Genomic DNA, 15,162 nt, shown 5'->3' with positions numbered 1-15,162 from the left:
TGTTGTGTCAGGCTGATAAGTGCTATTAATGGAACATCATTATTAGAGTTAAGAACCAGCTGCGCTGCACTGGGACACAGGGGAACCTAGCTGACACTGTCTTTCTACTCTTATTTTTCCCAATTTGTTTTTGTTTCATCCTTTCCCATTTTCCCCTTGGTCTTGCTCTACACCCTCCAACCCCCTCAAACAACTGTCTATACACACACACGCAAACCAACAACACCCTCACTCCTGTTGTCTCATTACAGGGGAGCACATCCATTTTATCTGACCATGAATATCTAATTGGATCCCTCCTCAATTCAGCTAATTCATCATGTTATATTGGGCTGTTAGTGGTTACCAATACGGTGTCCTCCATTAGACCTATATAGCCATGAGTGCAACAGCAACAGTAGCATCATTGGAGATAATGAATTATCATGGAGACATCTTTGGTGTTCTGGGCTATATTTGCATGCCATAGATGCCATTAATATGACTCAAATCTTATTAGGAAAATAAGAGCACCTATATCTTGGATTCACAAGACAGCTGCTAGGGCTGAAGCGCATTGGACGTCTTGCCTGCTCCAAGGAAGAGGTAGACCGCTTCCTGCACAACACCAAGACCCTGGTAGAGAGCAGGAGCTTGTGCCCTTCAGAGCCCTCTTGGACATACCATTTCCCACCGTGGACTTCAACACCAGTGCAGGAGCTGGTTACTGCAGCCAGAGACAGCTCTGCTCCAGCACCCAGCAGGGTACTATAAAAGTTGTACAAGTATTTTCCAGAGCTCCTCAGAATCCTCTGGAAGATTCTGTGAATCATCTGGCACAAGGAACTGGCAGCAGACCAGTGGAGGCAGGGGAAGGGGGTCTGGATAGCAAAAAAAGATAACTCAACCAAGCTGGAGAAGTTCGGATCCATGTCCCTTCTCAGCATGGAGGGGAAGATCTTCTTCAGTGTTCTAGCTGTTATGGAAGTTTCCTGGAAGCTGGTGAAAGTATAACTCAGGAAGCGGCTGATGTCTTATGCAGAAGGTTTTAATGTAGACTTGATGCATCAAGGAGACCAGAAGGTCCAACAATATACAAACGTCAACAGAGTAACATGAGCCTCCCCCCAAAGTCTGAAGATGTCTCCCACAGCATCCCCATATATCTTCCTCTACTTGCGTCACCCATTCCAACAGCACATCCATGAATGGCTAGAATTGCTGACACTCTCTATGTTATATGTAGGTGTTTGCATCGTATTGGATAGTAAAGGCTAAAGTATGCATTCCTAAATCATATTGTGTCCTTACGTCTTGCCGCTGGTGAAATACGCAAAAGAGTTGAAGTTGGTGCTTCTCTGTCTGAAGCATCTGAGTTAGATATGAAAGTCGCTAAGTGTAGATGCTACAATGAAGACCATCATCATTTACCCCCGAACCCCTACATTGAACATACAACAAGTGGAGAAAGCAGAATCGCGGGCTGACCGGCGCGGAGAAATCCGTGTCCGGTGTGAACAGTCAGGCGGCTGCACGGGCGAGAATTGCGCTGTGCGACGCTTCGGCCGCTTCCGCGTCCAGTGTGAACCCGGCGTTAGAGAGAGAAGGGAGTATGTGTGGAATTACACAGGCACTATTCTCCTGTACAGATAGTGTAATAAACAATATACATAATATATAGTAGTATATACAGTAATGTGTGAGGATGGTCAAAAATTCCTCAACACTAGCCAGAAGGATAACAGACTTCCTCCTAAATAATCAGCTGATCAGGGAAGCTTGTGAAGGGATATGGCATATGGCTCTATTCCCCACAAGCTGGTCGAGACCACCCTGGACCACCACCACCATGTACCCAGTAAGATCAAGTACCTCATCCTGAACTACTGCGGGAACTTCAGGCTTAGAGTCACTTCTGGGAATATAACATCTGACTGGCACCAGCTCGAAAAGGCGATTATATCTGGGTGTACCATCTCGGTTATTCACTTCACCCTTGCGTTGAATATGGTGGTCAAGGCAACAGACACTGAGTGCAGAGGCCCCCTGTCTGGTTTTCGACAGCCCTCCACCAGATTCTTTGAAGATCAACTCACTGTCACCATAACAACAGTACTTGGAGCTACGTGGATCATCCAGGGCCTGGAAAAAAAATCATATCCTTGGCAAGGATAAGTTTCAAACCTTCTAAATCCAGGGCCATGGTGTTCAAGAGGCACAACGTTGTGGATAAGTTCCGTTTCTACGTGGATGACATTGCAACCCTTTCCATTTCCAAGAGACCAGTCAGGTGCCTAAGCAAGATCTTTGACTGCAGCCTCAGGGAAGCAGCGTCAGTACAAGCTACCATAAAGGATATAGACACATGGCTTACCTCAGTCAACAAGTCTGGCCTACCTGGCAGGTTCAAGGCTTGGATTTACCAGCGTGGAATTTTACCTTGAGTTTTCTGGCTTTTGCCGGTGTATGAGGTAACCCTATCAACTGTTGAGGGTATGCAGAGGAAGATCAGCAGCTACCTCCGCAGATGGCTGGATCTGCCGCACAGCCTCAGCTGTGCAGCACTGTATGGGAGGAACAAACTCCAGCTCAATGCTTGTAACACCAAGGTTCCTAATTTTATGAAAATAAGTGGATGTAACTTAATAATTTTGGTTAATCAGCACTGATAGTTTATATGCATGGAACAAACTCAAATAGAGGCTTGCAACAACTGTGTTGCCAGACAGAACATTGATAATGGACATTTCTGGATAACTGGATTACATTTAGAAGGAATGTTTGGTACAACCAGGTGTATTTTCACCTGGATACACAAATGTATTGGGCCCAAGAGTAGTGCTGTACAGGTCCGCAGAAGAATGCTTGGTCCCGAATAGAGGTTAAAACCAAAGTCTACGCTTGGGTAATGCTGATGGAATGGAACCTTTGACCAGCTCTGTTTGCCTAAACCCTGTGGGTCAGCTGCCTAAGTTGTACAGTGTGACATCTTGTAGAAATGAAAGCAGAATATGGGGTGTGAAGCCTGATATTACACTTCCTCTGGACTCAAGGTTCCTCACTGTTATTGGGTGTGATAGGCATCGGTATAAGCAGATAAGATCAGTCATTTCACCAGCCATACAAATGAAAATGCTCCAAAGAGCAATCACTTATGACTGTATTATTACAAGCTGTGGAAAAAGCATGAAATGTACTATAACATCCAATATTGTTTGTGAAAGCTAATATTTAAATAGTGCACGTATGCAATAAACCCAGCAGAGTGTGGGGTAATATTAATAATAATTGCACCTCTTTTCCTTAGTGTCTCACTCCTTTTTTTTACAGACATGTTTGCCTCTCCCCTGTGTTATTTCTTCTGGGGAGGCAAATCACTGAGTTTAAAAGTGAGTAAAAATGTCTCTTTTCTGTGCCACCGCCTCATGTATGGCTGTTAATTTGCCGTGCAGGGAAACATTATGGGGCCATTAGAGGCTCTTAAATTGGATTCAAGCAGCAAAGTCATTATCGTCCACATAAGGAAGATTTCAATTGAGAGTGCCTCATCTAATATGTGATATAACTACCATATTAGAGGGAAATGTTGGATCAGATTTCCAGGCAAAGATAATTATCTGCAGCTTTGCTAGATTAAGTTTATTTCACTTTAATAACAGTTGTGGATTCATTCATATCTTATTTCCCTGCTGAAAATGAGCCTGTATATCTGTGTCCTTTAAGGAAAGAAATCAGTGTAGTTCAATTAAGGGATTTATCATTCTACTTATTTCCTGCAATACTGTGGGAAGAAAATGCCGTCTCTACATTCTTCAGCTGCTAACTCATGCTAACTCTGCAAAGATTTGAATACTTCCAGTTGAATAAGATCACAACCTAAACCTTCAAATCTTACCAGGGACAGCAAGTGAAGGCCAGTGCAGTAAATGTAGAATACCTTTCAGGCTAAAATTATTAAGTATTTCATTGTTGTGTATATTTTCATTTGTGCTTAAGTTGTCTCTCTGTCTCCCCTCTGCTACTGTGTAGTAGTGAAATAGAAATATATCATTGTTTTGAGAAATTTTCATAAAGGACAAGTAGGCTAATCAATGTCAGTGTTATGTACTACTAACAGCTGGGCAAACTTGACCAACAGGAAATTATGGCAGAATTCCAGAGCATTTATAATGGCATGGAAGTGGATGCTTTTTACCTGGCTGGAGCAAAAAGGACACCAGCCTCAGAAAGTTGTATTCACTACTCTCCTGTTACCATATATCACAACACATCAACAACATATACTGGAAAACTAGAAAGTGGATTGAATGTCGGTGGTGAACACACGTGTCACTGGTAGCTGATAGCTAACCAGTTGGGATGAGCTATCACAGCCAATGGGACAAAACAGGTTGGCTCTGTAAAACAATGCAAAACTAATGTTGCCCACCTGTTATGCGAAAACTGCAAACCTTTGCATCTGTCTTCATGCCTTTCAGCTCATGGGGGCATCAAGTGCATTGGTGGACCTCCGCAATTTTTTCCTTTAAAGGAGACATTGTATGCCCATTTTACCACAAGTTGATATGGTTCCTTGGGCTCTTAATGAAATGTCTGTAACATACTTTGGTCAAAATACCACAAGGATCATTTAAAACAGCACCCTTTTTACCCTGTCTAAAACAGCCCTCCACAGAGTGACCTGTTTTGAGTGCCTGTTCCTTTAAATGCTAGTGAGCCAGTCCCCCCCTCTCCCCCCATGATTTTAAACAATATAAATTACATATTTTATATGATATAAATTATCAAATATGCATCCCATACTTTGTATTCCCCTTCTGTTGTCCTGGAGTTTTAATTTTCCCAATCACATAATTAAATGTCCCCCTCTGCCCATCCACTACAAGCACACAAGCAGACAGACAGAGAGAGAAAGAGAGGGGTGGGGGGGGCTATGAAGACCATCATTTACCCCCGAACCCCGACATTCAACGGGTACAACAACAAGCGGAGAAAGCAGAATCGCGGGCTGACCTTATATATACAGTCTATGGGGCTGACCAGCGCGGAGAAATGCGCGTCCCGTGTGAACAGCCAGGCGGCTGCGCGCTTGAGAACGGCGCTGCGCTGCCTCGCTGCATCCGGTGTAAACCCGGCGTAACGAGTGTGGGGGGGCGGGGGGATAAGGTGGGGGGTGGGCCAAGGCCATGTAGGGAGACTTCCAGTGTATTGTGACGACACAGTACACAGGAAGCTCATTCCAGTCACTCAAGCATGACGTTTCTGACTTAGAGGAACCATAACAAAACGCGCGAGTGTTTTTTCCCCAGAGTTTTTGGGTTGGTAGACATGCCAGATACCCAAATTAACGTGTAGAAGCACTAACAAAGTGGAATTTTCATGATATGTCCCCTTTAAATCTATTTGCAACAATAATACCAGAAGAACTGAGGTTGTATTTAATACACTTTAGACCAGAGTATTAATACTTGAGCTAGAGCAGGGTTGTGGGGGTATTTTCTAACTTTGGCAAGAACCAGGCTAGCTGTTGTTTCTTACTTCCAATCTTTATGCTAAGCTAACCACATTTTGAATTCAAATGAGATTGATATTTGTCTTTATGTAACTCTTGGGACCAACAGTAAATTAGCATAATAGCCTGATTTTGTAAGTAATTCTTTAACAGCATTATTATTAAAACAGTATGCTGTCATAGATGGTCTGTTATTTTATCTACGTTTAGATTGATTGGGGTAATGCCTTTAAGGTAATACAAACAGAATACAATAATGTAATTACATTTCACAGTAACAGTAGTGTAACACAATATGCACATTATTAGGAACGCCATAGTAACACTGAATAGGCCCTCCCTCTCAAAATAGCCTCAAGCAGCCTATTTGCACCATGGATCCCACAAGATGGGATCTCTTTATTTTTAGATTCTTCTCCATGTTGATATTATTGCATCACATAAGAAAACGGCTAATTTGTCAGCTGCATGTTCATGTTATAGATCTCATCTGTCACATTAAAAAGGGTGTTCTATCAGATGCAGATGTGGTGACTATGAGCCCCTTAACTTCACTGAACTCATTGTCGTGGTCATGAAACTAGTTTGAAATAACTTTTTCTAAAGCATTATCTTGCTCGAAGTTAGCGATACTCAGGTAGACTGTGACAAAAGATGACTGATCTATGGGCTACACGTGCTTGAATAAAACATTCCTAACACCTATACACCACATGATGCTGTTGATGTTGTTTGTGACCATACCATCTGCAGCCTCAGCAGAAATCCTTCATCAGACCAGCCTACTTTTTTCTAGTCCTCAACTGTCCAGTATTGGTGAGTCTTGTGCCAATGCAGGTTCAGATTTCTGTTCTTGGATGACAGGATTGGATACTGACATGGTCTTCAGCTGTCAGATCATCTGCCTTGTGTTTTGACATTACTCATTCTAAGATGCTCGCTATGTGACGGTTCTGTACAAAGCTGGGACTCAGTTGCAAAAGGAAGCACGGGAGACAAAAAATAAAGTACAAAATAAAACTTTACTTTCGCGATCCAGAGGTCATAAGAGGGTAGGCAGTCAGAGAAGCAAACAAGTCCATTCAGGGAAAAGGCACAAAATCCAAAGTCGGTAATCCAGGCAGAGTCCAAAGCCAGGTAAGCAAACACACGGAACTTAACGCTGGAGAGCATTACACACGAAGGAGACAATGACAATCTGGCAGGAGGTGAGGGGAAACACAGGGTATAAATAGGGAAAGCTTAATGACAAACAAGGTACAGGTGTGTGGGGAAACCAACAGGAAGTAGAACTACACACAAGAACCCAGACAACAAAATAAAACAGGAAGTGAATACAAACAGACACAGACTGAACAGATTATTACACGCTACAGTTCACATCATCCAAAAGATGTTGTGGTGACGTCTTTGAGTGAGGTCCAGGACTAGACCAGATCACAGCCGATAAGGGAATGATTTCAACGTCATCTCAATTACTTTTAATATCCCTAACCAGCCCTAGATCCAGCTATTTTAAGTCGTTAAGATCACATCCTGGTGATGAAGCCCTGGAAATGATGTCCACATATCGGCTTTGATCTAGTCTAGTCCTGGACATCACTGAAGGACATCCAGACATCATGACGTAATCTGGCTTCCTGCCTTTCTCCCTTTACTGATTTGCTTCATAAATTTCTTAGCAGACAGAGCAAGACTGGCATTTACTAAAAGATCTGGGAAACGGAGAGTGGTTGATGGCAGTTGATTGAATCCCTTCCAGAGACACTTCATGCATTGTTTACAATTTAGACAATTATTCTTGCCTCCCAAAAATATTAAAAGAACAAGAGTATGATGACACAAATGGCAATACTAGGTCATCTTGTATTCGATTCCATCTCACATCTCACACCAGAAACCTAAAGACTGTTGTTTGTATGAAAAGTTAACAGGTGGCCGCTCGTTAAATACAAGTTTTGCTAGCCTTAAAACTTAGACTAGCTATCAACAAAAAAACACGCTACTCTTCCACCACAGCTTAAAGTGGCTTTATGAGGTGGCTAACGCTAGTAATCTGACAGGCTTGCTAGCTAGCCAGCGGCAGATCGCTTGCTAAAACAAATGCCTTTTCGTAGCTGGCAAGCTTTTTTCGATTGAGTACCCTTCCAGTTGACTTTTGCATCATTAAAGCGCTAATTTCATGAAAGTAGTGTAATGTTAATTTCTTACAGATGTTCTTGCTTGGAGGTGAACATCTCTGCGGTTTGCTGCAGGCTGAATGTAGTTTCGTCCGGTTTCATTCTAGGAAGTGAACTCGCTTGCTACGTCGCCATGCATTAAAACTTCAAAATTAACGATTTTTTACGACTCCACGGAACAATTAAACGAAAACAGCTTGTAAATCTGCCCAAATTGTTGTTGAACATGCGCTGGTCTGATTTAAGATAAGAGCTGACCAGACTGTACAATATTCTAAGCCTGATGTAATTAGTCATTACATGACTTGATCTTGCCCTTATCTGGCTCTCACTGATTGGTCCGGGTCAGTCTGTTTGCTGAGTTGTAAAGAGTTGAGTTATTTGATTTACTATAGCCTTACTCTGACCTTTCTCATTAAGGTAAATGTACAGAACTGGTTCTCAGGGCTTTTCTATTGTTCACACCTTTCTGTGCAAAATTGGCAGGAGATCAGTAATTTGTTGGGGCCTGTCTGGTACCAACAACCATGCCATGGTTTAAGTAACTAAGGTTACATTTTGTTCCTCATTCTCATGTTTGATGTGATTATTAACTTATTGCACTGCTGTCACTGTTGACTGCTTGGATACTTGCATGAATAAGAAGTTGGAGGTGTTCCCTAATAAATTTAGTATATTTAGAGCCTAAACATGCTTTTGAATTATATGATTAAGGATATTATTATTAATTAGGGTCCTTGTTAAATACACCAAGTTTATTGTTGGTAGGAGCATTGAAATGAACCAGAGACAAAGTTACTAGACCCTTAATCTATCCTGACACTGTGTCAGAGAAGAAGGGTGCCATCACAGTGTCACACTACTCCCACCTTTGCTGCCAGACTACAGAAATAGTCCACACAGCCAATGAAGACTATGTCCATTAAATGTGCTATTGGTTGTACTTAGGTATTTGACCATGCTGATCAGGTGATGCTGCAATTATTGTAGGCAGTCTGTCTTAAACAGATAACTATTTATGCACAACCACTGTAGAAACACAGATATGACTGTGTTCCTATTTGTTTTACAATTGAAGAAAAGTACAAATAAATCCATCTAGTATGGAATTCACTCTCTAATTACAAGAATATCAGTGAGAGGAGTAAGAGACGTGATATTTCAATTTTTTTTTTTTTAAAGATGCATATTCAGGGGAAATTGCCTCAGATCAAAATATAGCCTTTCCCTCATTAAACAACCAGCAAAAGTAGCCAGTGAGTTTTTATGTCAAAGTTAAAGTCATCTGTTCCTAGTCTGTATTGAGCTTTGTGTTTTCGTCCCCTCACTGCCACAGTTTGTATGTTACATCCATCTCTTACCTGTCTGCCATGAACACAGATGGAATGGCAGCACCTGGCTCTGTACTGATGTCCCGGTTGAGCCTATGTTATGATATAGGTTCAGGTCAGGGTAAAGCATCTGTCACCCACACCCATTAAATACATCCCTCTCTACTTGTTCATCATCGAAGGCTGTCACATTCTTCTGCAACCTAGACAAACAGCACACAGAAAGCAAGTTACTCCAGATGTCGCCAATAATGAATAGTGTCAACCATGATTTACTTCCTGATGATGGTGTGAAGGAAACTGAGGGAGAAAGTCTTTGATCCCGCAAACATCAGCTCATTGTACAATCAGTGCTTGTTGTTCTTCTGGGAGGAAGAGATGGCAAGGGAGAGTCTGGGGGTGAGAGGGTGGTACAGGGCCAAAAACACACTTGAAAGAGATGCCGTTCGGTATTTTCTTGTGGTACACTGCCAAGGGACCGTCCTTCATGTGCCATGACGGTTATCAGTGATGGCAGCTTCCGAGCATCAGGCTACATTTTTTTGATTTGCTCCCTGCTGCATTTGTTTGATCATCTGCTGATTTTGATTTCTGATCACCATGTTGAATGATAAGTGTGCGTGCGTGTGTGTGTGTGCATGCGTGCCCCACAATGCAGCTTAAAGAGATAATCAGGGCACTGCTTCCAGCCAGAGTCTTTGGGAGAGCCTTAGTTACTTGCATGGTAACAACTAATTAAATGAAAATGTCAGATGTGGTGTGTGTTATAGGTGTAAGTGTGGGCATGTGTGATTCACTCAGTGCCTTTGACCAACACCAGCAATCATCCTATAATCAACAGGCAGGAAGGCTCCCTACTACTGGGCTAGCTACACAGATTCAGTCTGGGCTTCAAAGAATCTACAAGATGGACTTTGAATAAGATATTAAATGTACACAAGAGGGACAGCGCATATTTGTTTCACACATGCACAATGCAGCAGGGTAGGGGTGGTTCTCTGCTCAGATGCGTTTATAACAGCAACAAATAACCTGCACGATTCGGGTTAGGCCTGGTGCAGCAGACGGAGGCAGGATAAAACGTATTAATTCTGCTGCAGAGATCATGTGATTTTTCTATTGATCATATACCAGTCAAAGAAGACTGAAGTAGCTGTTGGATTGTGCCGTAGTAGTTGTGGGTTTTGACTATAATTCTCCTCTGGCCTGAAATATTTTGATGGTAGGCATAGGATTTGATAACTTTCCTTGTTTCAACTGTATAGGCTACTGCAAGTGATGAAATGGTCTGGGAAATATTTGTCTTGCAAGCTTTGAGCCCCTTAATCTTTATCCAGAGTGATGTCACCAGGCCACACAGCAACTTGTCTGAAACATGGTTTCATGTACCCTGTTAGTGAGGTCTTCAGCGGCCTACCAAGTCACCAGATGTGAATGCAGTCTGCAGAATGCACCTTTGGGATGTGGTAGAACAGGAGATTGGCCATATAAATATTTTGATGCTGTCATGTCACAATGGAGCAGAATCTCAAAGGAATTTTTCAGCATTTTGTGGAATTCATGCCACAAAGAATTGAGGGTGTTTTGAGAGCAAGGTGAGGCCCCACAGAAAAAGAGACAGAAAAAGAGAAAGGGAAAAATAAAATGATCAGAGGAGCACAAATGATTTCTTCACTTCCTCAAAGAATAAAAAGGCGCAATTACCAAAAGGTACTATAGTCCCACTCTTTTTTCCTTTTTTCAGTACATCACCCTGCCCCCCATCCTCGTCTTATTATCCTGCTCTATCAAGGTGGCAGCGCTTTCTTTTGTCCAGCCTGAATGTGAAAGGTCAGGCCGGTGATCAAGCCAGTAATTAGACAGACCTGGAAAGAGGAACTAGATCACTGCATGTCACCCTCTTCAAATGAACAGCCAGGGAGCCATGTGCTCCCTTCATACCAAGCCACACATAAAGCCAGTGCCTCTTTTCATTTAAGAGGAAAACGAGACGAGAACAGCGAGGTGGCTTGCCTTTATTCCTGCCCTTAATCCACTGCTAGGGGCTTCTAAGCCTATTAGTGTCTGGAAACTTTAAGACAGAGGCTAAAAGAAGTGGGACCTCAGAGAGATGAGGGTAGGTTTTTCATGTTGTGTGTGGGTGTGTGCTTTCATCTCTTTCTTTATCTTTTACACAGGGGGTGGATGCAATAACGTAAACACCTGGGCAATACAATACAATAGAATACAATAGACCAAGTTTCTGAAATGTCTAATGTTCAGTTTGTGTCACAGTACGAAAAGGTCATTACACATAAATAGCCAGTGTACATTCAGGCACTATGATTTTTGTTACAAACCAAAAACTGAAAAACGAAAGAAAGAAAAGAAAAAAAAGGATCCTTGCCCTCATCCAAAAGGACACCAGAGTTTGGATTGAATGAATTATGCAATGGGATAGATGAAAAGATTCATGCCATTTGCTTAACTCGCTTGAGTTAAAACATTTGCTTGATGTGATGTTGCGAAAGCCAATCAGTGTTGAGAATGACACTCATGGCAGACAGATCCTGGCACAAATTCGAGCTAGCACCTCATCAAACTGACCACTGGTCCGGCATACTGGAAACGACACTCATCTGGCTGCAGCTCCTAGAGAAGACAGAAATTCCCAGAGCTGTGTGTGCCGACAGATTGTCTTGTGGACACACACATGACGCTGCTGATTTCTCCAGTGTTTCTATAACAGGTACAATGAAGCAATCGCAGTCACTTCAGCCAGTAGTCCTCTCCTCTTTTCCAGAGGAGAATGGGTGAGTATTTGAAGGTTCAATCATGTTACTCTGGTGACAGCCAAAGCTTCCTTTTAAGGATCAAGTCATTGTTTTTCTCCTGAGTTTGACAAGAACAAGAGCAACAACATGAAAACAAACAATAGCAAATAGAAGGGGGACATATATGCAGGGGCTGGGGTTATGCCTCTGGCATTAAATGTTAATATCTACCCTGGACTTTATCCAGCTGACCGCTTTTTATGGAGCTACACTTGTTCCATCAATACAAAAATACAGAAATATTAACAGAGCTGGGCCCACCTGTCTTTTTAATGTGATCAATATTGCCATTTACCCGGGCTAATCATCATAAATTAGTATTAATAAGCTTGGTAAGACTGTCAGTAACAATGGTCAGGTTTCCATTATCTAACATATCAAATTCTAGTGGGACTATTGCAACTCTTACTCTGATTTTGATCAGGTCTGTGATAAATTTAGTCCATATAATGTTAAAAACAATAGCTAAGAAAAGCTAGACATTTTAAGCACTGTAAGCTGAAAGCTCCTGTATCTTGTTCTTTGTAGTTACAACTTATTTTACCTTGAAAACTGACTCAAAAGATTTTGAAACATTGAAATAAAGTAGATGAGGCACTTCAGTTTAATCTGGGATATTTACTGTGTGGTAAATCTATGGTACAGTACCACAGTTTCAGTGACATCACCATTCCAGATGGAAGATTTGTCAGTACCACAGGAACATATAGTTAGCAATTGCAAGCATACAGCTACAGTAACTTATTGTACATATTATCATTCATAACAGTAGCATTACATTTCTCTATATACTATTGCAGTGTGAGTACAATATTCACATTTAGTGTTTAACTGTTGCTTACAGTAGCAGCTAGTACCATCATCATCTGATGCCTAGGTAAATATAACACTTGTTATGGTTGTATATATATATATGTTTGTGTGTGTGTGTGTGTGTGGTGAATAGGTGCACACAACAGCCACAGCCCTCTGCTAAGCAATATAAGGTTACAAAGACATGAAAAACTTTAGGACTTGTGAATATCCAGACTATAGCCCATTCTGTTCCTAAGCAACTCCAGAAAAGGGTCCAGCTGCTCTCCAAGAGAAATGTGTCATTTGTGCTTATGTAAAGCAAATGTGTCACAGTTCCTGTGACCCTTGTGAGGGGCCAGTTGTTCCCATCCAACCAGGAGCTTTCCCAACTGACGGATGCTTATAAGGGTTTGCAACTTGACCGAGGAATAATTGTTGGCTGGAGTGATTTCCATCATGCCTGTGCTTGACTGAGTAGCATGTCAGACGACAGTGTGTTAAGTTTGCTAATTTGCTTCAAAATGCATGTGTTACTTTTTGTTGGTGTTTGTAATTTGTTCAGAAGATAGTGTTTGATGTGGTAAACCGTCATTTCTGTGCTGGTTGATGTAACTGTTCGTGAAGTGGCTGTATTTGTTGTCATCGTGTTTTGGTGGTGACTAAAGGTACTCCTCCTTAAAAGTATTCTCAGAAGATTCGTCCATCCAGGATTTTGTGGGCTTATTTTGCGTTTCTTGCAGCACAAAGTGCCTGATTTCACAGCAGCTTTTACAAGTGTGATGAGTGTTAGAATGAAGCAATTAAAAGTATTTTGGGGAATAAAGCTTTCACATCATGTTTATGAATGTAATTTGATTATTTGATTATTGATTCCTAAACTACTGACTTTTGATCAGATTGTGTCACCTGCCTGTCTGAACTAACCTGTTGTTTTTTGTCACTCAGCCAGCACTTACCACCAGCGTCTCAGTCAGCACACAGAGATGCTCTGCCTTGGACTCTCCTCAGACACAACATTCTGAGTATACTTAGTTTGTCAGTGTCAACCTGTTGTTTGTAACATTCTGCAATATCGCTTTGTCAGCACACTAGAGTTCTGTATTAAAGACTGTGTTGTGCAATTTAGGCTGGTGTGCGCGTGTGTGTCTGGGTGGCAGGGTAAGAGAGAGAGGAAGAGAGCAGGCAGTGTCAGGAGGCGCTGAATAAAATAATGAATGTGTACAGCTAGGAGAAAAGATTGTCCTCATTTAAGAAAAATATCGATCATATGTGGTGATCAGTGTTGATATTGTGGCAGAGGTTACAAATAAATTAACATTTAAACTGAGCTGTCAGCTATGTCGATGTGTCTGTCGGTGAGTGTGCCTGCGTACCAACGAGAGAGAGAGAGAGAGACAGAGAAAACAGTCAAGCAGTCAGGATAGACTGAATGAATGAACTAATATATATATATATATATATATATATATATATATAATTTGATATAATAAATAATTTAATATAATGTATAAATAATAAGCCAAATGGATTCATTTATATAGTTGAGGCGTGCAGATGTGGACAGTGAGGTGTATGGTGACGAAATGACATGAATCTAAGGCAGCACTGGTACTTTTAAAAGGTTTAAAAGTTGAACTAGCCCCGAAACCAGGATTAGCACTGGCCCTGGCACAGCATGAGCTTAGTCTTGTTCCTGGCTAGCTCACATAAGTTTAGAGTGAACATATTGCACTGGCTGAAATTTATGTCTCCTTAAAACAACTAAATAAATCTCAAGAGCATTGAGATCATTTAAATGACAGTTTTGAGTTACAATAGACTTCTACTACCTTTCAGTATCAGCACTTTTGCAAAGTTTTTTATGACATCTGCATTCATTTAATCAAATAAGAGTTGTCGCACAACGTTCCAAGTTTGACAAGACTGATGGATGTACCTCCCTACAGTTTCACCCTGATTAGTGACTTTGGACTCGACACGTTCAATAATATTCTTTTTCAATTCAAAAATTTGCTTTTGTTTAGCTGATTAACACAGTTTGTAATTCAACTGGTGCCACTGTCCACTACAGGGCCTGTCTCCTCATTCCTACTGATCATCACCTGTTCTCTCTGCCAGCAGGATGGATTATTGCCCTGGCCCTGCTCCTCAGTAGATTATGGTCATTTTGAACGGATGCGTTATTGTTGTTGTTGTTGTGGTGGTGAGCAATCTCCACTAAAAGGCCAGTGTTAGGACGATCAATATGTAGGGAGCACACTTGAAGGTCAGACGCTTTAATGAGAAGGCTGTAATTGCGAATATTCATCTTTTGAATGCCCGCCTCTGAGATGAGGTTATCAATTACACATGCACACAGGCATGCACAAGTTCCCACAGATATAAAATGCACAGACTTTGTTGGAAACAACAGGATTCAGGTTTGGAATTAAACTGGGCGAGGCAACATACATTCAGACATTTAGTTTATACAGATGCAGTGCTAAAGAGGGGGCAGTAAGTTCCTGAGTGAGGGTCATTTTGTAAGTGCAATAGATTCAAGAGCTCATGGC

At 41.6% G+C, this 15,162-nt stretch overlaps 1 pseudogene; it reads left to right on the top strand.

Moving 5' to 3' along the window:
• Nucleotides 1-1,770: 1,770 nt before the first annotated feature.
• LOC118098899 overlaps nucleotides 1,771-15,162 on the top strand; it is a 72,625-nt pseudogene continuing 59,233 nt past the window's right edge.

The sequence above is a fragment of the Hippoglossus stenolepis genome, chromosome 19 (genome assembly GCF_022539355.2).
Source record: "Hippoglossus stenolepis isolate QCI-W04-F060 chromosome 19, HSTE1.2, whole genome shotgun sequence".
NCBI classification, from domain to species: Eukaryota; Metazoa; Chordata; class Actinopteri; order Pleuronectiformes; family Pleuronectidae; genus Hippoglossus; species Hippoglossus stenolepis.
Note: the sequence above shows the minus strand (reverse complement) of the source record. Positions and strands in the feature narration are given on the sequence as shown.